General features: G+C 35.8%; 1 long non-coding RNA gene and 1 pseudogene across 3 annotated transcripts; one reads left to right on the top strand and one right to left on the bottom strand.

Annotated features, from left to right (window-relative positions):
* Positions 1-24,812, top strand: part of LOC139849911 (protein RAE1-like) — a 268,156-nt pseudogene that overhangs the window by 10,098 nt on the left and 233,246 nt on the right.
* LOC139885797 (uncharacterized) lies at positions 3,240-10,421 on the bottom strand. Of its 3 annotated transcripts, XR_011772102.1 has the most exons (6): positions 9,988-10,421; positions 8,946-8,992; positions 5,153-5,446; positions 4,853-4,997; positions 4,495-4,665; positions 3,240-4,285 (listed from the first exon to the last, which is right to left on the bottom strand). It is a non-coding gene; the product is annotated as an uncharacterized lncRNA (long non-coding RNA). The 3 variants fall into 3 exon arrangements; XR_011772100.1 differs by lacking the exon at positions 8,946-8,992; XR_011772101.1 differs by lacking the exons at positions 5,153-5,446; positions 8,946-8,992.

Below are 24,812 nucleotides of genomic sequence, written 5' to 3'. Positions count from 1 at the left end.
ATTGCCATCACCCGTTATACTTAAGTTTAGTAGTACTCGGTGTCGTCGTCGTTCAGTGATCCACTATATATACCGATTGATTCTGGATCAGCTAGTTCACATTCACCTTCAACTAATTCAGCACGCGGAGGTGATAGTCCTCTTTCAATTTCTTCATTAACAATAACTTCTTCATCATCGTTTAACATATGACCTTCCAAAGATACTTGATTTTGTATCCTATCCACACCATCCAAATAATCTTTCAAACAAACACATACTTCAACGGCTTCGGGAGTTAGTCTTGACCTTCTTTCGGATATAATTCGACCACTAACGGAAAATGCCGATTCAGAAGCAACCGTCGAAGCTTGGACAGATAGTAAGTCACGAGCCATAGCTGCTAAAATTGGATAGGTTGATTCTTTTTCTTTCCAATAAGCCAAGATATCAAAGTGGGCAAATTGTTCGGGTTGCAAATTCATTACAAAGCTCGAACCGAGACCAATATAATTTCCTAATTCGCTTGTTGGAGCTGATGATCGCTGACGTTTACTAGCATCTTCACGTATTTGATTAAAAAGGTTTATATTAATGCCGCGGGTCATTCGCGACGATGATGATGATGATCCGGCCCGAAAAGGATCAACGATTGGGTTTGGGCGTTGACCAAATTTTATTGCATAAATTTCAAATAATTTTTTAAAATTATCATTAAATTTAAAAATTTCTTTTTTTATATAGTCGTGGTCGGCTTCTTCGGGGTCCATCCCATCTTGCAATCCCAAATTATCCATTATGTTTCTTATTAGATATTCTACCCCTCCAACATTTAAAGACGGATTAAGTGCCGCGGCACAAGTCAAAACCAAAGGTAACATATAAAAATATTTTATAAATTTGTTTCTCATATTTCGAACCATTGTTCTAAACATTGGACTATGGTGGTTTTCAAATTCGTTTAATTTATACGTCATTAAATAAAGTTGGTTTAAAACTAACGAACTAGTTGGGTAATAAACACCAGATAATTCGGTAGTTGCCTCTTTAAAAACTTGTAAAAAAACTAGTTAATTCACCTAGTTGCCCCCACTCTTGTTCGGAAATAGAAACGGACTTATTTTGACGTACAAGACCTTCATCAAAAGTGTGTAAAGTTTGACGTTGTCGTAATATATTTTCAAACATTATACAAGTTGAATTCCACCTAGTATTATTATCATAAGAAGGTCCTAACGGTACTTCATTACATTGTATACGAAAAAATCTATAATTCATTTGTCGTTCGTTGCTCGTACTATATATAGTTTGTAATAAATTTCTAAACAACATTTTTAAGGAATCGCATATTCTTAATGCCGATTTCACGGACAAATTTATAACATGAGCAACACAACGGGAATGAAAAAATGCTCCATCTAAAATTGGTTTTATACGACATTTTAATAAGTTCATACCTCTATTATTATTAGAAGCCATTGTCTAGTGAAATCGTGAAAACTTTGTCATCCAAATTATATTCACTTAAAGTGTCATGTAAAATTGTCCGTATATTATTTCCATTATGTGGATAAGGAAATATTTTAAAAGCAACTGTCCGTTTCATTAACAACCAAGACTCGGGATGAAACCAATGAGCCGTAAGGGCAATATACGAATTTGCCGTACCATGTGGTGCTGTCCAAACGTCAGTAGTTATAGAAACACCATATTTGTAATTTTGAAAACCTTCAATAATTTCATTTTTAGCCCGTGCCCATAAATTAAAAGCGTCAGTTCTAAGAGTTGTACGACTTACAGCTTGATAACGTGGTTGTAGTCGGTTCTTGATGATTTCTGTAAGTTGAGTGTTGTCGAAGTGGTTGAATGGAAGTGCTCTTTGGATGACGAACCTTGCCAAATCTTGTCGAAGCGCTTCTTGATCATATATGAAAACACGACCATCTGAACCGATATTAGCTTGCGATGAATCTTGACTTGCCGCTTTACAAGAAGTAGTAGTATGCTGTTTCAACGTATTATTAGCCGTTGTTGCATAAAAGTTGCCACATTTCTTACAACGAGCCTTTTTCGCCCCATCATTCATAATACATAACTCGTAATTATCCCAAATTTCGGGATTTCGGGAAGTTTTTTTAATCTCCCGAATATCGTTATTTGAGTAAGTTTTGCTTTGTAAATTGGAAGTAGAACCCGAAGCGGATGCTTGTTGTGATAAGTTATCCATAATAACGAAATAAGAAAGATTATAGTATTATAGAGAATTGAGAGTGTTTTGGTGTGTTTTGAAACTAACCCAACAATCTATATTTATACTACCAATTTTATGGGGGTAAAATAGTCTAAATACTACCAAAATATACAAAAAACGGCTAGTATCAAATATTCAAAAAAATAAACGTTCAAGCAAGTTTAAGGGTTCATGTGTAACATTAAACAAATTTTGGAAGGTTTTTAGTAAAATAATAAAAAAAAAATAAACAGAATTCAGAAGCATAAAAGCACCACACGTTTTCTTATGTATGTGGACCCCACCTTTTTTCATTTATCTTCTTCAATGCTCATCTTCAAACTTTCACAACACCCAGCTACCTCTGCTTCGTAAATTCAAAAAAAAATACCGTTCAACGTTTAAAAATCGATTTAAATCGATTTTGTAAAGAAACCGATTAAAACCGGAATAAAACCGGTAAAAAAACCGGTGTGAATAAAAAATCGAAACTGGTTCAAACCGATCGGTTTAAACCGGTTGGACCGGTTATTGAAAAAACCGGTTCGCATGAAAAATCGGTTTCAGTTTAATTGTCGGGTCGGTTTAAAAATCGATTTTAACTTTCACCTCTAGAACTGACCCAACCAATTAAATAGTTTAAATTTTTGTAGTTTACATTAAGAAGAATTTTGTTGGCTTAAATTTTCGTTGTTTACATTAACAAGAAATTTGTTGTATACAATAGTTTATTGGGATTATATTTAGATGATAGATATTTATTTTTTCTTTATCTCAAAAGTAAATTTGACTTAATTTATATATACATAAATTAAAAAAAATACAATAACAAGAATGGTAAAAATACAGGGTTTTCTTTTGAAAAAATAATGAAAACTATATAACTAATAAAATTTTATCGAATGATAAAAGAGGCTAACAAAAAACAACCAAACACACACACCGCTAGACTCGAAACTAGAAAACAAACTTCCAATCGAATGTTTGCATCGAAGCGCGGCCGGACAATTCGCTTGTTAGAATACAAAAGTCAACTAAAACAACTATATTTAATATCCATCAATACTAAAGTACCATCACTCCTATCTTAACATCTAATACCCAACCTGATTCTATTACATTCCCATTCAAAAAACACTCCAGACATCTATTCATTTTGACCAACAAAGGTCAAAGTAGGAGTAACAATTACTCTACAAAATAGCAAGTTCTAATCAAAGTACCAATAAGCAACAAAACAGAAACAGAATCAACAATAAGTGAAGTGATTTTGGGTAGCAAATCAAGTTCTTCATAAATGGAGTGAAAGAAAATAACAAATGTACATTGTACTTTTTGTTTTCGATAGCAAACATCTTATTGACAACTTCATCCGGAAATCCTTTAACCCAATTGCCAAGTTGGTGATTGTCTGGATCACGATCACAGTAAAGGATAAAATAATAGTTATTTACTCGAGCATGATAATGATATTTTGTTGTCTGATCATCAAGTAGGGTATATCTAAGAGGTATGATGTTGCTGAATTTCACCAAAAAACTCGGTCTTTTTAGGAGTCCATTGCCAAACGTGGCCATAAATCCATTCCATTAAAGGGCTGCATAATAAATTTAAAGACTACATTGAAGGGTATATCTGGATTTTTTGGTGAAATTCAGCGAAACCATACGTCTTAGATATACCCTACGTGATGATCAAACACCAAAATATCATTATCATGCTCGAGTGAATAACTGTTATTTTATCCCTCTGTTATTTTATCCCTTACTGTGATCCAGACAATCACCAACTTGGCAATTGAGCTAAAAGGCTTCCGGATAAAGTTGTCAATCAGATGTTTGCTATCGAAGACAAAAAGTACAATGTAAATTCGTTATTTTCTTTCACTCGATTTATGAGGAACTTGATTTGCCACCAAAAATCACTTATTGACCCCGTACGCGAAAAATTGTCCTAATGATCAGTCGATAGTTGAACTTTTCGATACAGCTTTCCCAAGTATGATATTGGCATTATATAATACCATTATATTGAGTCCATTGCCAAACGTGGCCATAAATCCATTCCATTGAAGGGCTGCATAATAAAATTTGTTATACGTCAATTCAGGCCGTCTTGTCATTTTTTGGGGCCCTGTTCGTTAAATAAATAGTAGGCCTTTTGAAGTGGAAGGTTGAAGTAGGCTTTGTGCGCTTGCAAAGTAAGCACGGGACCATATCCGGCCATGCGTCAATTTCTATATTAAATTATACGAATTAATTAATAATTATAGTAAGGATTCATACCTTCCACGTGCTTGGAGTAATGAATTAATCATATATCTACTTTATGGCATAAATCCAGCATATAACCAGGCATTGTCTTCAATAGACGTTGATAGGGACCTTGTATTCGAATGTGTTTACCAAAATCAAAACAATGACGAAGTGACTTGGCCATAGAACGTATGTCCGCATCTGAACAGATAAGAGGTTTAATAATTAATTATTTATTAATTGCCAACTAAAACTGTGATCTTAATATGATGTAATACATAATGCTCATTTAATATTATAAATACAAACAGTTTTTCAAAATGTATAAATGTTAAGTATAGTTTAGTATGGAAACCGATGTATAATTCTTGGTTAGTATAGTACTTGCCTCGAACTATTTTTTGTAAGCCTTGTGATTTGATCCAAACTGGAAATTCTTGGTTTTCCACGCATGAACAAGATAAAACTCGGGGTGATATTGTTGTGGCAGAACCCCTTCAAATGGATACAAATGCACTCCATTTAATATACCTCTGTAATAAAAAATAAACACATTTGAATTTTCATAAAGTTGTTTTAAATAAATATACTATTTATACATCATCATCATGATCATGATACCTAATATAGCATGACAGTAACAAAGGTAAGATAAAATAAACAAAAAGCCGCATAAATAATAATATACCATGAAATTGACATCTCACCATATCATATGTGGAACTTTATCGGGTCAGAGGCTCCGAAAACCCCTCTTAAACCAAATCTTATTATCCATCAATTCAAATAATCACATACACAAAAAAAATCCACTCATGGTTACGACAAAAAAAAAATCCAAAATCCGCCATGGCTGCAAACACATACGGTTGCACAAATCTTATGCCATCGCCAAGATGTGAATCAAATCTTCAACATCCCCTAATCATGTGGTCACATAATGGCACCGATCAACACAACGTTCGTTTAACATACGCCACCGCTATCAACAACACAACCATCGTCACTAACATCGTCACAATCGTTGTAAAAAATGCATAATAAATCGGATAGCAACTCAAACCGACACAAAAACCCTTGCCTTATTAGTATATGGTGCGGTAAGTAATCAATTTATGTAGTACGCAGTCATATCTTTGCTAAATCGGCAATCATATCCTCGTACTGGATATGATAGGAATTAGTTATTTTGTTATAATAATGATAATAATAATAATAATAATCTCTTTTCCCATCCGGAAGTTATGTATAATGAAGATGTGGTGTATTGCTCAGCGCCATCAAAAAGTCTGAAGTGCGTTTAGGGCCCCAAAAACAGTAAGAGTTTCAATCCATTTGATTGATGGTCTGCAAAACAAATAGATCTCGATTATATAAAACTATTTTGCAATTTAATTAATAACTATAGTACACCGTTTCATCTTTGCGGAGGGTTTCTTTTAATAATGTATTAAATCAAGTATGTAGTTGTTAGTACGGAATCTTGTATATGACCGGATAATGTATTCGGATAGGCACCTTTTACCGAAGTGGATTGACAGAACTCAAATTAATACCGAAGTGATTGGGCCATATCATATACGTCTTTGTCTAAACAAAGAGAGTCTTGATAAATAATTATTAAATCGCAACTAATACTATGATTTTCTTATAATATAATCTCTAATGCTCATTTATATATATATTAAATACAAACAATTTTTATAAAAGATAATATTAGGTTAAATTAAAAGATTAACTAAGAACGCAAGTTTTTTATAACAAAAAAAAAATATTAAAAAACATATAACAACAAACTAAGAATAAGAAATAGATGTTTACTTGCCTTGTGATTTATCTGTCAATTCCGAGGATGTGCTCGGATCCGAAAATTCTTGGTTCATTATCCCTCTACACGATAGAATCCGGAGTTATATTATCATGGCTAAAACCTATTTGGTGGATAAATTTCACTCGGTTCAATATTCCCTTGTAATCAAAATAATTACATTTAATAATTTTCATAAAGTTATTTTACATAAATACTTTATACATCATATTATATCATAAGATTTGAAATTACAATCGATCGGTTTCTAGTAATTGAAAGAAGCGTTTCGATACATACTCCTAGAGAGTTTTATCACAATACTCCGAAACGAACACCTAATGATTCTCTCGAGTTACGAATTCAGCTCCATAAAAAATTACGATATTCTCGCAAGGACTCAAAGAACATGAGTTTTTATGTCTCAAAAATATCTGTCTACGACTTTAAGTGTTGAGTCCGTGTGCACAAATTTTCCTTTCTTTGTCTCCAGACACACTTTTACTTTTTCATTCAAAACAATCTGCCTTAAGTACATTTCTTCAATTGACTGTTCTACCTTGTATTCTTCTTCCTTTTCAGGTCCGGAGACAGAGAAGGGAAAGAAGAGTCAAGGGAAGAAGATTCCATTGAAGACATGCACTTAAGAGAGATTGTTTTGAATGATAAAGTTAAAGTGTGTCCGGAGTCAAAGAAATGAAAACTTGTACACATGGTCTCAACAATTAAAGTCGCAGACAAAAATATCTTCGAGACATATAAAACTCTAGGTTTTTGAGTCCTTGCGAGAATATCCCAACTTTCTATGAAGCTGAATTCGTAGTTCAAGAAAATCATTGGATATTCGCTTCGGAATATTGTTATAAATTCTCCAGAATTATGTACCAAAACACTTCTTTCAATTAGTAGAAACCAATCCATTGTAATGTCAAAATCTTATGATGTAATATAATGTATAAATAGTATTTATTTAAAACAAATTTATGAAAATTACTAAACATAATTATTTTGATTACAGGGGAATATTGAACGGAGTGAAATTTATCCACCAGATGGGTTTTAGCCATAGTAATAAACTCTGGTATCTATCACGCTGAGAGATAATAACACAAGAATTTTCAGATTCGAACACATATTAGAATTGACAGATTGACTGATGAATCACGAGACAATCAAACATTTATTTCTTATTCTTATATATTGTTATATGTTTTTAAGAAGTCTTTTTTGTTGTTATAAAAAAAACTTAAATTCTTATTTTATCTTTTAATTTAACCTAATACTATCTTTTATATATTTATAAAAATTGTTTGTATTTAGAGCATTATTGATTTATTATATTATAAAAAAGGTATTTAGATGCGATTAATTAATAATCATTTATCAAGCCTTTGTTTGTGCACACCAAGATGTACATGATATGGCCCAGTTACTCGATATTACTTTCAGTTTTGTCAACTCAATCCGGTAAAAAAAAGATACCTATCCGAATACACTATCCGAACATATACAAGATTCAGTACCAGCAACATCTACATATTTGATTAATACATTATTAGAAGAAAACTCTCCGCGAATGTATGACTGCGTACTACAATTATTAATTAAATTGTATAATATTTTATTATAATCGACATATATTTGTTTTGTAGACCATCAATCAAATGGATTGAAGCTCGTGTTTGTTTTGGGGACAAGCACTTTAGATTTTTTTGGTGGAGCTGAGCAATACCCCACATGTTCATTATATAGAACTTTCAAATGGGAAAAGAGATGATAAAATAACTGATTCCTATCGTATCTCGTACAAGGATAGATATGATCGTCAATTTAACAATTAGGCTGAAGGTCTACCAAGCCCAATTGAAAAAGATATGTGCAAAATCAGATATTACAATCCAATATAGCTGTTTTATCTCATTAGATTTATGAGAAATCTGATGTCATCAAACATCACTTTTTGATGACATAGGTGAAGAATTTTGTCGCAATAATGAGACAATTGCTGACATTTTCGATAAAAGATTCTTGGGTATGATACTAGCACTCTTTAATACCATGGAGAAAGAAGCAATGTTAGTCAAGCTAGAATTGACATCTAATCTAAAGACATTTGTATACACTATTGAAGAACCAAATAATCTGAAATGACAGCAGTATGCTATTGTAGTTTTGTAGATAAAGGTGAATTGCCTGAGAATTTCAAAATGATAATGGTAGTAACATCCGATTAACATTACTAATATTTTCATTTTTAAAGTCTATAATTTACAATTTAATGGATGTTTGGTTGAGCAAGGAATTGTGTTTTTGAATGCAAACAAATTGCTTAAACATGCATTAAATTGTAAATTATAGACTTTAAACATAAAAATACTAATAATACTAATTGGATGTTTGTGAAGAATTTTTGTTATGTTTCTCGATTATATATATATATATATATATATATATATATATATATATATAGTCATCATCAAGAGGGAAACAATTTTTTTGGGGAGAATGGGGCAGTAAATTTTTTTCCCCCGTTTTTTTTTTTTTTACAAAATTTCACAAACATTAAGATTAGGTAAAAATATGAACATTTAAAAAAGATACTTTATGATAAATGTTTGTATTATTTTGTTAAGAAAACGAGCAAAAAAATAATTGATAACATTCAGATACAAACCTAAATGCCAAAAGAGAACCAGCTAGACTCCATGCAAATACAAAAACCTACAACAATCAGCCAATCTTATTATGTAATCTATCTTCATAGATTAACTATTCAAAGAATATATATTACCAAGTACCAATAATGAAGTTCTTGAGGTATATTCTCTAATAGGAAAAAGAAATGAAAGAAGCATACAAGTATTGACCACATAAAGCTAATAAGTACATTTGTCGGCATTTGATTTTAAAAAGAAAATTTTCATACTAAACTTTTTTCATATTAAAACCACCTTATAGCTCAATATCAAGCATATATTATCTGTTTCTATTGGTAGATTTACACGGTCATCATCAGAGATGAAACGATTAACCAAACAAACATATGTATTATTAAACGATGAAAAGACGCATCCCTAGTTCCCTACTATAAAAATTCATATCAAAATCTGTGTTTAAATACTATATAAAATCATATCACACACAGTGTATACACAGTTAATAAGAATTCCAGAAAGAAAAAAAAAACATGTAAATAAATTAAAGTTACAATAACTATAGTTATATAAAATTCATATTTTGATTGTTTAATAAAAAACATAACCAACGAATTAGTACTGTACTTTAAGTAAGCATAGACTAAGATATATAAGAATTCCTACTTAAACAATGTAAATAAAAATTACAGATCTATAACAAATCACAGGCATTCAAATTAATAGACTTGTTTATTTGTTAAGAATACAAACAATAGTTTAAATAAGTGTATACAAATTTTACAGGTAGATCTAACCTAATGTTGAGTAGAAAACATACAAATAAACTTTTGCAGATCTATAGTTACCAAGCACATTAACACATTTGGTAACAGACAATACGTATATCATCATAAATGTCAGATCCAAAACATATACGAGTGACTACTAAAGTCTAATATGTCGTTTCTAATTCAAATCAAAGCACCACTCAAGCATTGAATACATAAAGGTAAACTTAATTGAATAAAATAACTTAATGATATCACAGATATATGAATACAGATATGAAAAGAGTTATACCTTGTAAGCAATCACAGTTCTCAGCTTCCTTCCTAACAACATCCAAAACTGAATCAATCAACTCTGCACCTTCCATAAAATGTCCATTCGCCCAATTATTAACAGCTCCAGATTGACCAAACCCGAAGTTACCGGACCTGAAGATCTGTCCGTACGCTCCAAATCTGAGACTGTCCATCGTTCCTCGCTCCAAGTCCATAAGCACGGCGCGTAGAACAAACCTTCCACCACTCGCTTCATTGTAATACACGATGATTCTTTCAAGCTGTATTTCTGAATCGATTCTGTGTTCCGCACACACTACCTCCCAAAACTTTGCTCCGATCTGGTTTCCGCACTGTCCTTAAATATGCAAGATTTTTCTCATTTTCGCAGGTGATTAATAAGAAATAAATCGGTTAATTATGTGTGAATTTGTGGGGGTTAGAAATTAGGGTTTGTTGAAGAAGTAGTAACCTGATACTGAAATTGGGGGGTTTATATTGAAAGCAAGTATTTGTTTTTAACTAGGGTTAAAACTTTTAACTTGATGTCCAGCGTTGTTAAACTACTCCGTATTGTACTTCAAAAACAAAATTCATAATTCATTTGACGTCCGTCTGGCCGTCCACCAAAGGGTCCAAAGCAAACACATGTTCCTCGTGTTTTTCATTGACTACTATCTACTATCTATGATCTATACTAAGTTTTTAAGTACGTGCGTTGCTAGAGTGTGTAAAAAATCGTGAAAAAATTAGTTTATAGTTTATATTATCATATAAATATCAATATTAATACTAAAAAAAATAGAAAAAAGTATAATAATTTTTTTAGGAACGGGTGTGTAAAAAATCGTGAAAAAGATGTAGTTTACAGTTTATATTGTCATGTAATTATCGATACTAAAAAAATAGAAAAAGTATAATAATTATTTAGGAGTCCGTTGTGTTGACAAATTTTAAAAATTCTTTTAAGTTTAAGAGCCTATAGTGTTGACAACTTTAAAAAAAACCAATAATTTAAGAGCCCGTGATGTTGACGAATTTTAAAAGTTCCTTTGAATTTAGGAATCCGTGGTGTTGACGAACCGTCAAAATTTATTAAGTTTATCGAACAATTTTTGTTTTGAGTTATAGGATAGTCTACCATGCGTTTCATATATCTAAGGTAGTATATCTTTCTCAATATTATAAATACTCCGTATTATATCAGGCCTAAAAGTCAACCCTAAAAAAAAGTAACCTACATGGAATCGGGGTCTCACATAACGAGGTTGTGGAGATGGCCAACTACATCGAGTGTTTAGCGGGTTCAACCCCCTTTACATACCTCGGTCTCCCAGTTGGCGCTCCCACTACGAAAGCCTCCTCCTGGCAGCCTATCATCGAAAAGTTTGATAAACGCCTCTCTTTTGGAAAGCCAAATCCATGTCATATGGAGGGCGTCTCACCCTAATCAAATCTGTCCTATCGAGTATCCCCCTGTACTATTTCTCGTTATTCCACGCGCCTATCAAAATCATTAACTCACTTGAAACTAATAGCAGATTATTTTTCTGGGGTGGTTCGGGTACGGAAAATAAAATTAACTAGATTAAATGGGAACACACTCTAATGCCATATGATAAAGGTGGGTTAAACATCGGGTCGCTTTTTTGTAAAAATTTATCCCTACTATGCAAATGGTGGTGGAGATTTCACAATGAAAAGAATGCACTTTGGGTTAAAATCATATCGAGCATATATGGGGAAGGGGGGTTTGTACTAATGTTTTATCCAGAAATGTTACAGGTCGCACAATTTGGAACGAGATCATTAAAGCCGAAAAAATAGCAGACAGCCTCGGAGCTAACTTCTCCTCTTCGATCTCCAAAAGCATCGGTAATGGAAACGACACAAAATTCTGGTTAGATAACTGGTGCGAAACGGAAAAGTTTTGTACACAATTTCGAAGACTCTTCATGCTTGAATCCAACAAAGTAGCAACGGTATCAGATCGACTCACATCAAACGAATCTTCGACAACCATCTCATGGAATTGGACACGACCACCAAACGGAAGGGCTCTCAATGAATTAACGGAACTAAATAATCTCCTTACTTCCATTAAGCTAACTGACAAACCGGATACATGGAAATGGAACTTAGATCAATCGGGAATCTTCACAACAAAAGTTATTGCTTCACTCCTCGACAACCTAAAACTCCAAAACCCTACCAACCATATAGCGACACCTAGAAACAAACTAATACCACAAAAAATCAATATCTTTTTGTGGCGTATAATTCTCGGTAGAATTCCAACGCGAGCAGAACTCGACAAACGCAACATTGATCTTGACTCTCTTCTTTGCCCACTTTGCAACTCGCACATCGAAACCATTGATCACATTCTCTTTCATTGTCCATATACTACAACCGTCTAGACATCTATATTAAAATGGTGGAATCAACCCATTAATTCCTTCACCACATTCCACGACATTACACTAAGCGATCAACCCTTTGCTACAACTCAAATCGGTGCACGTATTTGGCAAGCCACTAAGTGGGCATCGATCTACATCATTTGGAAATACCGTAACATCAAAGTCTTTAACAAAAAGGAATGGAACACCACCACTATACTATCCGAGATCCAAACTCAAACATTCGCATGGATATCAAAAAGAACAAAAAAATCACCAATAGTGTGGCACCAATGGTTAATTAATCCATCCAACTACACATCTTCAAACGTATATAGATCGGGAATTGGTTAGCTCGGGATCTTTTTGTCACTATCGGACCATACACGGTTGATCCACATGCCTATTTTAAACTAGTTTAGGGTCTCCACTCTCACTTGGTTAAATGAAAAGTAGCCTCCAACTTTGTCATCGCAAGTGCGGTACTGTTGGTTGCTCCCTTTTCAGCTTGTCCTATACAAGTGTCGTGGTGTATGTGGCCCCTCGACCATGTTTAGTATATGCTTCCGATTGTATTTATTTCTATTTAATTCCGTTGCATGGTAAAATATTTATATAGATTATAGGACCGTGTACTTTTTTTGAGTTATCAATAAAAGTTCTACTTGCCTTTCAAAAAAAAAATTATAATAAAAAAAATAAAAATACTCCGTATTAAATAATATAAAATATATTTATGCTCCGTATGTTATATGTACTAAATTATTACTTATATTGAAAACGTACCGGTTTGAGTTTTTGTTTAGATTTTATATTTATTATTTTATATATAATATATAATAATAGTAATTGTAAATAATATATATAATCTATACATATAACAATCCATAAATAACTTTCAACCACAATTAAGAATAACTTTGTTCGTTTATATATATACTAGTTTTTAGAGCCCGTGCGTTGCACGGGTTGGTAAATAACCGTGCAAAATCAATTGAGTTTATCACTTTATTACGGAGTATTTTTTTAGAGCTAATATTTTCATTAGATTGATAATAATTGATAAACTTACTAATTTGCTAACACTTTATAAAATAGTTAGTGTATGGAGCCCGTACATTACACGATAATTAAAAAAATAGCACTTTGCAATTTTTTTGTAACAGGTTTTAGAGCCCGTGCGTTGCACGGTGGATAAAATAATGATGCAAAATTAATTAATTTTTTTAAACAATTATTCTTTTGAGTTTAAGAACCTGTGATATTGAGAAATTTAGATAGTTTAAAAATAGCACTTTGCAATTTTGCTGTAAATGGTTTTAGAGCCCGTGCGTTGCACGGTGAATTAAATAATGGTACAAAATTACTTTATTTTTTCAAACAATTATACTTTTAAATTTAAGAACTCGTAATATTAAGAAATTTTAAAAGTTCATTTTTATTAATAATATTAATATTAATTAGTAAATAACTAACTTATTTGCTATGAAAATTAAAAATAAAATCACAAATGATGGTTGAATGCATTAAATCTTGAAATGTGAAAGTATTTACATGTTTTATGTATACGTGCATGCAAGATTATAAAAATACTAATATAACTAGTGAAATGACCCGTGGAATCACGGGTTTTTTTAAACGAAACTATGTTTTAGGTATTAAGTGAACGTAACTACTAAAATCATATAGTTTAATGACCTGTGGAACCACAAAGTCCGACTAAGAAACTCGTCAGTTGAACATTTTATCAAACACCTAAGTTGCATATTAACTAGTAGTGAGTCTCGTCTTTTTCTCGGGAGGGCATTCAATAGTGCGAAAACACCCTTCGACATCCGAGATCCATGTGGTGCTTACCAAAGGATCCGGTTTCCCATCATACATCGGGGGTTTAGTCCTCATGAAGCTCTTAAGACAACGCTCCATTTCACTACTACCCCGAAATTCGGAATACTTCCTATCCATTTCTTCTTGAAACGCACTCATTTCCTCCGCAACGGCGACCGCAACTCTAGCGTTAAACTCCACGTCGTTCGTCTCGATCCCGTTTACCGTCGCCATTCTAAGGAATGCAAAGCGATTAAATCACGAACGTATAAAACCACACACACAATACCGCCCCATCTTGCTAATCACTCGTCGTACATCACTTGCTAGACACGATTTGCACCCGTAATAAGGTTTGCAAGTCCTTATTACGCATACACGCCGTATCGGCTCGTTAGTACAACGACCGTCTCACTCGATGATATATGCAAACGCAAACATAAACAAAACACAACGCAATCACATATTAATAATATCCACATATTAATATAAACGTTAGTCCTCCTACAAACAAGACACTAACTATAACCCATTCCGACCCGTAATACTACAAGTCCCGCACAATTAAGCACACACAAAAGTCTAAGTCTAGGCACCTATCTCAAGTCACCTAAATCCCTTAGACCATGCTCTGATACCACTTGTAACAACCCAACCCATTATCCAACCAAAAACGCGGAATAAAAAATTTTTTTAAACTGACAGAAGGGTGTGCGGCGCGCACCACTGCCTGTGTGCGGCGCGCACAAGGCCCTGGACAGATTCTGATCAAAAGGTTCGTTTCACGCGAAAAGATCTTCGACTTCCCGACACATTTAGACTCAACGGTTTTCACAACATATTATAATAGTTAAAAATATCACGTTCCATTAATAAAAAGGGGTTTTACGACACCGGGCCCACATATGCCCAAATTACCCTTTAAGTACAAAGTACAAGTTTCGACCACATGACTTTTAATACAAAATAAAGCCGAGCATAGCGATTGGGGATACGCTACCCAATCGTAATCGAATCCATAAGCATGCCTCTAAAGCAACTACGCAAGTCCACTAGTCCCCGCGCTTACCCGAGTCACCGCATCCATGCAAATCTATAAAAAAAATGTAAACAACGAGAGGGTAAGCTAACGCTTAGTGAGTGATAATATACTACATACATATATATGCATACAACGGACACGCCACACAAATAATCAAATAACGCATACCAGAGCATCCAAAAGTAAAGGCAAGCTAATCTAAGCATACCGTACGATCACTAAGCATTAAGTTAACAACATCTGCAATAAAGTAAGTTCACCAACGACGGTATGAACAATGCCATCAAGCTACACCCGGAGGGTTAGCTACATCACAACGATACATTAATATATTTATAACAGAGCGTAAAACAGCCCAAGGTTAACCAATCGTACAAAGGAATGGTACTCGAATTTCTCATCGGTGTTCATAACAACCGTTAGTGTACAACAACATATATCACTAACCCTTGGATAACACATATCCGTTCATAAAATCGTTAGCGTACAACACATATATCACTAACGTGGACAACACATATCCGTTCATAAAATCATTAACGTACAACACATATATCACTAACTTGGACAACACATATCCGTTCATAAAATCGTTAGCGTACAACACATATATCACTAACTTGGACAACACATATACGTTCATAAAATCGTTAGCGTACAACACATATATCACTAACTTGGACAACACATATCCGTTCATAAAATCGTTAGCGTACAACACATATATCACTAACTTGGACAACACATATCCGTTCCTAAAATCGTTAGCATACAACACATATATCACTAATTTGGACAACCGTATCTCAAATACCAAATCCCACACCATCGGGATTGTCCACATCACAAGGCCATGTGATGTCGTACACACAAAGTGTGCACCTCGCCAAAGCGGTCAACCAAAACGCACAACCGTGCTAATTGGACCTATACACAAGTCCATCGAATCCAACTATATGTGAAGTAAGCTCTATAGCCAAGAATCACTTCACCCGACCCGCACCCATCCTACACATACATATGCACATAGGATATTAACACTCACCTTGTCGCCTTGATGAATGCTTCTAAGAAATCCGCGACTCGTCAATGAAAAGTACCTATTCCATTATCACAAATACAACAATACACTTAGAGTGGATTTACAAACCAACTCAATTTGACACTTAGTGCAAATTCGACCAATTGCACTTATAAACCCAAAACACGTCCAAACTAACCAATAATCACCAATCACAAGTGAAAATGGTCCTAATACGCCAAATGAACCCAATCTTAAGTGTTAAACACTTATCAATCTCAAAATCACTCAAAAACCCTAATTTTGACTCAATTCCAAAATTGGTCTTTTAAACACACCAAAAGGGTTCCAATACTTCCATAATCACTAAACCTAGTGATTAAACCTAATTACAAGTCATAAACATGGTCAATTTGTTCACCAACCCAAAATCCACCAACAATAACAATAAACCCGATTACTAGCATCACTAAACTCACTTCATGAGTTTAAATGGGTTTATCAACAATTTAAGTTCAAACCCTAACTTGAATATGAAAATCAAATAATGAAATTCGGAGTTAGAACTTACCACAACAACCAAAACGTAGCTAGGAACGAGGTGAACAATTTTAAAACCCGAGCTTTTGATCAAACCAAGCTTCTTCCTCTCCAAACCCCAAATCTCTCTCTAGAAATCTCCCTCTCTCTAGATAGTTGAGAGTGTGTTTGTGGATGTGAAAATGATCCAAAGTTGGATCCAAACCAACTGATATGGCCTGAGATCCGGCCTCATGTGAAAAGACCAAAAAGCCCCTCATTAAACTCCAATTTGAAAAAGTCTGAAATCTGTCGCTGGAAAGGTGCGCGGCGCGCACCCATAACTGTGCGCGGCGCGCACAACAGTCTGGGCAGATTCTGAGCTTCGTTTAATTATACAATGCTTCCTGCACTCTATGTAGCATAATTACACTTCCATGCGATAAATATTAGGGTCTTACAACTCTCCCCCACTTAGAATCGATCACGTCCTCGTGATCCTCGTCACTAAACCAAACGGACCACACTCCACGGTCCTCAACATAAGTCCCAACTGACTTTCCTAGGCAACTCTTCCCAATGAATCACCTCTAACAACCTAAAATCGTCACCCGCGATTTATCAAATCCACAATCCGAGCACTAAAACCATGCTCAATCCTTCATATCGGGAAAGACTCAACCAATCTCGAACCGAGATATCGACCCCTAGCATACCATACTCAGTACATCGCTAATAACAACTACACATCAAAATAAAGTCAACCATCGAGACCGACGAAGACCGAAAAGAAGCGAATCCTTACGGATAACACTTACCACTTAACATCCCTTGTAGTGCGCAATACAACCAATACGCAACTACCGCACCATCATAAACAAACGGCTAAAACCGATAGCGCCCAAAATGACTATGGCAACGCTAAACCAAAGGTGTGCAAAATCGTCTATCGGCACACCCGTAAAAACATGTGAGCGAAACACGGCTATCGCATCACTAAACACACAACATGGTCCTCACGACCCCACCATCGGCGTATAAAACCACCGATAGTTCACACAACATGGTCCTTACGACCCCACCATTGGCGTATAAAACAACCAATAGATCACACATCCAACAACATGAAGGCTGGCCGAAAACTACACGCGACCCACTTCCCAAATCTCAACACCGGATGAAGTCAGCGGACCCCATCAACGGTCATGCTTCACCGATATAACTCTACACCCATGATGAAGTCAGCGGACCCCGAAGGTCATGCTCCACCAATATAACACTACTCTCATGATGAAGTCAGCGGACCCCGAAGGTCAGGCTCCACCAATATAACACTACTCTCATGATGAAGTCAGCGGACCCCGAAGGTCATGCTCCACTAATCACATACGCACTTTTGGCCTCGAACAATGAGTAGCGTAACATCGTGCTCTACTACGCCATAGCGAGCAATAATGGATACCACTAACCATTCACACAATCGAGCAAGAACCATCTATATCGAACATAGGCACCAAACAATAATTCTCTAGAAGAGAATCTGATACACACATCCCTTAACCGAGGGATTTCACCTTGCTCGTCATACACGTCCATTATCTCTCAACGAGATTTACCACATTATCACCTCGGTGATAATTCAAATCCAAAATCATAAATACAATTTAACCGAAATTGTACTCTACCGCAAATCGACCAAATCTAGGTCCCAACACAAGTTTCGGATCTACCATAAGGATTATCCGAATTCTCACCCTAAGGTCTCCTCGTGCGGGAGTGTAACTTCCCCACTTGGAACTACGTTCCATATCTACAACTCGTACAACTGTACAATGCTACCAAAGGTAGACTTTACCAATAATTTGGGTTCACACGACCCATCACCATATCTTGCTCCAACCTTGAGCATACGAAGGATTTCAACCAATCCTCAAACACTTCGAACGAAAAGTGTACCACAAACTACACAAACTTTACACTCGCAACCATCCAATTGCTATAGTTTGTCAACTTCCACCTAGTCACTCATGTACCTAAGGGTTTCACTTCGGTACCCTAAGTACAATGTAACCGCAACACAATCAGAGTCGAACGCCACGCTAGTATGTATAAAAGAGGCACCTAATGTCGCGTCATGTAGACCCCATTACCAACATACATCGAGATCCAAAACACTCAATTTCTCGGGTTTCATCCCACCCGTCGAACCTCATGGTTCATCCACTTCGATACAAAAGCGAACACGCGCTTAACAACCGACACCAAAACCCATTTGCATGGCTTGGTAGAAACATCTCCCAATACTAAGGAATGCTTGGTTGCACCAAGTCTTACGCCCTTCGTCCATCAATCAAAACGTCACCGTAGGGTACTTCCATTAGGAACGTCACCCATAACAACAATATGCACAACACAGGGCATTTAACAACTCAAACTCGAACGGCACTTAATAAATAATCAAAGGACATATTTATTAAAATGAAACATACCTTAACGTCTCCTTGCCGTACCCGTCCCCGCTAACTTGGGACATTCCGACTTACGATGTCCTTCTTCTTGGCAATTGAAACACATCGTGCCCTCACCTTTTGGCACCGAACATTCCCACGACTTGTGACCCCTCACCCCACAATTGTAACATCTAGCTGCACTATAACCCGATATACTTATCCGTGTGCCTCCCGTGCTCACACTCGGACCCTTAGTCCTCTTACTCGGGGCACCATACGAAACAATCCTTCTCCCACTTGAAGGTTCACCCTTCTTGGATCGCGAGTACGACTCGAAAACCCTAGCCAAGTAGAACAATTCCTCAAACGATTTCGCTTGACACCGGCTAATTTTACTCTTCAAGTCATCATTCAAAGTCCGATAAAAATCCCCCATCAACAAACGATCATTCTCCAAATACTCCGGGCAAAAACGAGCCTTCGCCATAAGGTCGTCTTGAGAGTATTCAAATCCATAGATCCTTGTCGCAAATTTTGTAACTCATTACGCAATTCCCACAAATCGGCTGAAGTCCGGAAATCCTCGAAGAATTCCTCCTTAAATTCGTCCCACGATAAAGCCATAAACGTTTCACCACCGATAAGATCAATCTTAACATCCAACCAATCCCTGCCCTACCCCGCAATAAACTAGTAGCAAGTCTCGTCTTTTTCTCGGGAGGGCATTCAATAGTGCGAAAACACCCTTCGACATCCGAAATCCATGTGGTGCTTGCCAAAGGATCCGGTTTTCCATCATACATCGGGGGTTTAGTCCTCATGAAGCTCTTAAGACAACGCTCCATTTCACTACTACCCCGAAATTCGGAATACTTCCCATCCATTTCTTCTCGAAATGCACTCATTTGCTCCGCAACGGCTGTCGCAACTCTAGCGTTAAACTCCATGTCGTTCGTCTTGATCCCGTTTCCCATCGCCATTCTAAGGAATGCAAAGCGATTAGATCACTAACGTATAAAACCACACACACAATACCGCCCCATCTTGCTAATCACTCATCGTACATCACTTGCTAGACACGATTTGCACCCGTAATAAGGTTTGCAAGTCCTTATTACGCATACACGCCGTATCGGCTCGTTAGTACAACGACCGTCTCACTCGATGATATATGCAAACGCAAACATAAACAAAACACAACGCAATCACATATTAATAATATCCACATATTAATATAAACGTTAGTCCTCCTACAAACAAAACACTAACTATAACCCATTCCGACCCGTAATCCTACAAGTCCCGCACAATTAAGCACACACAAAAGTCTAAGTCTAGGCACCTATCTCAAGTCACCTAAATCCCTTAGACCATGCTCTGATACCACTTGTAACAACCCAACCCATTATCCAACCAAAAACGCGGAATAAAAATTTTTTTTAAACTGACAGAAAGGTGTGCGGCGCGCACCACTGCCTGTGTGCGGCGCGCACAAGGCCCTGGACAGATTCTGATCAAAAGGTTCGTTTCACGCGAAAAGATCTTCGACTTCCCGACACATTTAGACTCAACGGTTTTCACAACATATTATAATAGTTAAAAATATCACGTTCCATTAATAAAAAGGGGTTTTACGACACCGGGCCCACATATGCCCAAATTACCCTTTAAGTACAAAGTACAAGTTTCGACCACATGACTTTTAATACAAAATAAAGCCGAGCATGGCGATTGGGGATACGCTACCCAATCCTAATCGAATCCATAAGCATGCCTCTAAAGCAACTACGTAAGTCCACTAGTCCCCGCGCTTACCCGAGTCACCGCATCCATGCAAATCTATAAAAAATGTAAACAACGAGAGGGTAAGCTAACGCTTAGTGAGTGATAATATACTACATACATATATATGCATACAATGGACACGCCACACAAATAATCAAATAACGCATACCGGAGCATCCAAAAGTAAAGGCAAGCTAATCTAAGCATACCGTACGATCACTAAGCATTAAGCTAACAACATCCGTAATAAAGTAAGTTCACCAACGACGGTATGAACAATGCCATCAAGCTACACCCGGAAGGTTAGCTACATCACAACGATACATTAATATATTTATAACAGAGCGTAAAACCGCCCAAGGTTAACCAATCGTACAAAGGAATGGTACTCGAATTTCCCATCGGTGTTCATAACAACCGTTAGTATACAACAACATATATCACTAACCCTTGGATAACACATATCCGTTCATACAATCGTTAGCGTACAACACATATATCACTAACTTAGACAACACATATCCGTTCATAAAATCGTTAGCGTATAACACATATATCACTAACTTGGACAACACATATCCATTCATAAAATCATTAGCGTACAACACATATATCACTAACTTGGACAACACATATCCGTTCATAAAATCGTTAGCGTACAACACATATATCACTAACTTGGACAACACATACCTATTCCTAAAATCGTTAGCGTACAACACATATATCACTAACTTGGACAACCGTATCTCAAATACCAAATCCCACACCATCGGGATTGTCCACATCACAAGGCCATGTGATGTCGTACACATAAAGTGTGCACCTCGCCAAAGCAGTCAACCAAAATGCACAACCATGCCAATTGGACCTATACACAAGTCCATTGAATCCAACTATATGTGAAGTAAGCTCTATAGCCGAGAATCACTTCACCCGACCCGCACCCATCCTACACATATATATGCACATAGGATATTAATACTCACCTTGTCGCCTTGATGAATGCTTCCAAGAAATCTGCGACTCGTCAATGGAAAGTACCCATTCCATTATCACAAATACAACAATACACTTAGAGTGAATTTACAAACCAACTCAATTCGATACTTAGTGCAAATTTGACAAATTGCACTTATAAACCTAAAACACGTCCAAACTAACCAATAATCACCAATCACAAGTGAAAATGGTCCTAATACGCCAAATGAACCCAATCTTAAGTGTTAAACACTTATCAATCTCAAAATCACCCAAAAACTCTAATTTTGACTCAATTCCAAAATTAAACACACCAAAAGGGTTCCAATACTTCCATAATCACTAAACCTAGTGATTAAACCCAATTACAAGTCATAAACATGGCCAATTTGTTCACCAACCCAAAATCCACCAACAATAACAATAAACCTCAAATAATGAAATTCGAAGTTAGAACTTACCACAACAACCAAAACGTAGCTAGGAATGAGGTGAACAACTTTAAAACCCGAGCTTTTGATCTAACCAAGCTTCTTCCTCTCCAAAACCCCAAATCTCTCTCTAGAAATCTCCCTCTCTCTAGATAGTTGAGAGTGTGTTTGTGGATGTGAAAATGATCCAAAGTTGGATCCAAACCAACTGATATGGCCTGAGATTCAGCCTCATGTGAAAAGACCAAAAAACCCCTCATTGAACTCCAATTTGAAAAAGTGTAACGACCCGTCAAAATCGCTATTGACGCGGCACGTTAATCATTGATTCCACAGTGAGGTTTTGACCTCTATATGATACGTTTTGATAAAATATTGCATTCATTAAAATAAGTGACTTTCTAAACATAGAAAGTTATAAACATGTGGGCGAGTGCTTAGGTATAAGCAAAACCCCGAAATACATAAGTCTTTAATTTACAGGTTGACATCACAGTCCAATTATTTATTACACAACGCAGTTTTATTTTGAATGCAATAAACTTTGTACAAAGCATGAGAGACTCCATGCAGGCAACAAGCACATCACAGCGGAAGCATTCTAAGGACCTGAGAATAAAACATGCTAAAAAGTCAACACGAATGTTGGTGAGTTATAGGTTTAATTGCTCGAGTCATAAACATATATAAAGATAGACCACAAGATTTCATCAAAAGTTTATCAATAGATTCTACGTAACAGAGCACCCTGGTAACTAAACTTAACGCTATAGTGATAATTACCCCATTCGTTTTAATACGCGCAAACCAACTTGTCTTAAACTCAAATAACATACGTCCGTTAAAAGGCTAGCGCTCTAGCTCGGACGGGGATGTCAAGCCCTATGGATCCATATACAATTATTCGCGCCCACCAGTCCATATCCTATGTACTGGCAGCTACTAGTTACCAAAGCTAAGGGATTTTCGGTTTAACTCAGTGTAGAATTTTGTATGTACTTGTGTCTTATTGCGTTTAAAATAAATTGCATGTATTCTCAGCCCAAAAATATTTAAAGTATTTAAAAAGGGAGACTATAACTCACAGTTCAATATTGCGATTCAATATTGTAGGCAAATTGCGTAGACGTAATGATGGTAGATGACTGTATGGTTGGCCTTGGATTCAAGAACAATACCCCGAATAATACCTAATATTTCCTTAGCTTAAAGCGGTTTGAAACCCGAATTAAAAATACCCTCGAATATGCTTTATTATTATTAAACTTAAAATTAAAATTATAATTATAATTATAATTATAAAATTTACGTACATATATATTTATGAAATATTTCGTCGAGCAAAACTGACCTTTTATAGTACTTTTCGATTTACTGTAGCTCATGCGATCGCATGAGTTTTCAGTGTTTTTGCCATGCGATCGCATGGCCGCCTTTTCTGTTTTTGTTTGCTAGTTCGTCGACATCAAATAGTGTTTACCGTAGCAAATAGTGTTTACTGTAGCAAATAGTGTTTTACTGTAGCAAACAGTGTTTTACTGTAGCAAATAGTGTTTACTGTAGCAAATCACTGTAGTAAACTCGTTTTCACTGTAGCAAATAGTGTTTTACTGTAGCAAATAGTGTTTTACTGTAGCAAATTGTGTTTTACTGTAGCAAAGTAATTTTTACTGTAGGAAAGTCGTTTTTACTTGTACATATATATATACATACATATAATTGTTCATGAATCGTCGAGAGTAGTCAAAGGTAATTGTATATATGTAACAGTTCTAAAATTTTGAGACTCAATCTAACAGACTTTGTTTAACGTGTTAAAATAATAAATCGTATAGAGAATTGGTTTAAATAAGTCAAAAATTTTCGGGTCATCACAGTACCTCCCCGTTAAAGAAAATTTCGTCCCGAAATTTTGAGTAGTACCTGTTTCATGAGCGATATTAGTGAACAAATGTGGATACTTTTGCTTCATCTGATCTTCACGTTCCCAAGTAAACTCGGGTCCTCGTCTTGCGTTCCAACGAACCCCAACTATCGGTATTTTGCTTTGTTTTAATTGTTTGACCTCACGGTCCATGATTTCAACAGGTTCTTCGATAAAATGGAGTTTATCATTGATTCGTATTTCGTCAAGAGGAATTACGACATCCTCTTCAGCTAAATATTTCTTCAAATTTGACACGTGAAATGTGTTGTGAACACTACTAAGTTCTTGCGGTAGCTTTAATCGATAAGCAACTGTTCCAATTCTTTCGGTGATTTCAAAGGGTCCTACGTACCTAGGACTTAGCTTTCCTCGTTTACCGAATCGTACAACGCCTTTCCAGGGTGACACTTTCAACATGACTTTGTCGCCCACTTGAAATTCTAGCGGTTTTCTTCT

Source organism: Rutidosis leptorrhynchoides, chromosome 1, assembly GCF_046630445.1.
Source record: "Rutidosis leptorrhynchoides isolate AG116_Rl617_1_P2 chromosome 1, CSIRO_AGI_Rlap_v1, whole genome shotgun sequence".
NCBI classification, from domain to species: Eukaryota; Viridiplantae; Streptophyta; class Magnoliopsida; order Asterales; family Asteraceae; genus Rutidosis; species Rutidosis leptorrhynchoides.
This window is presented reverse-complemented; position numbering and strand designations above follow the sequence as displayed.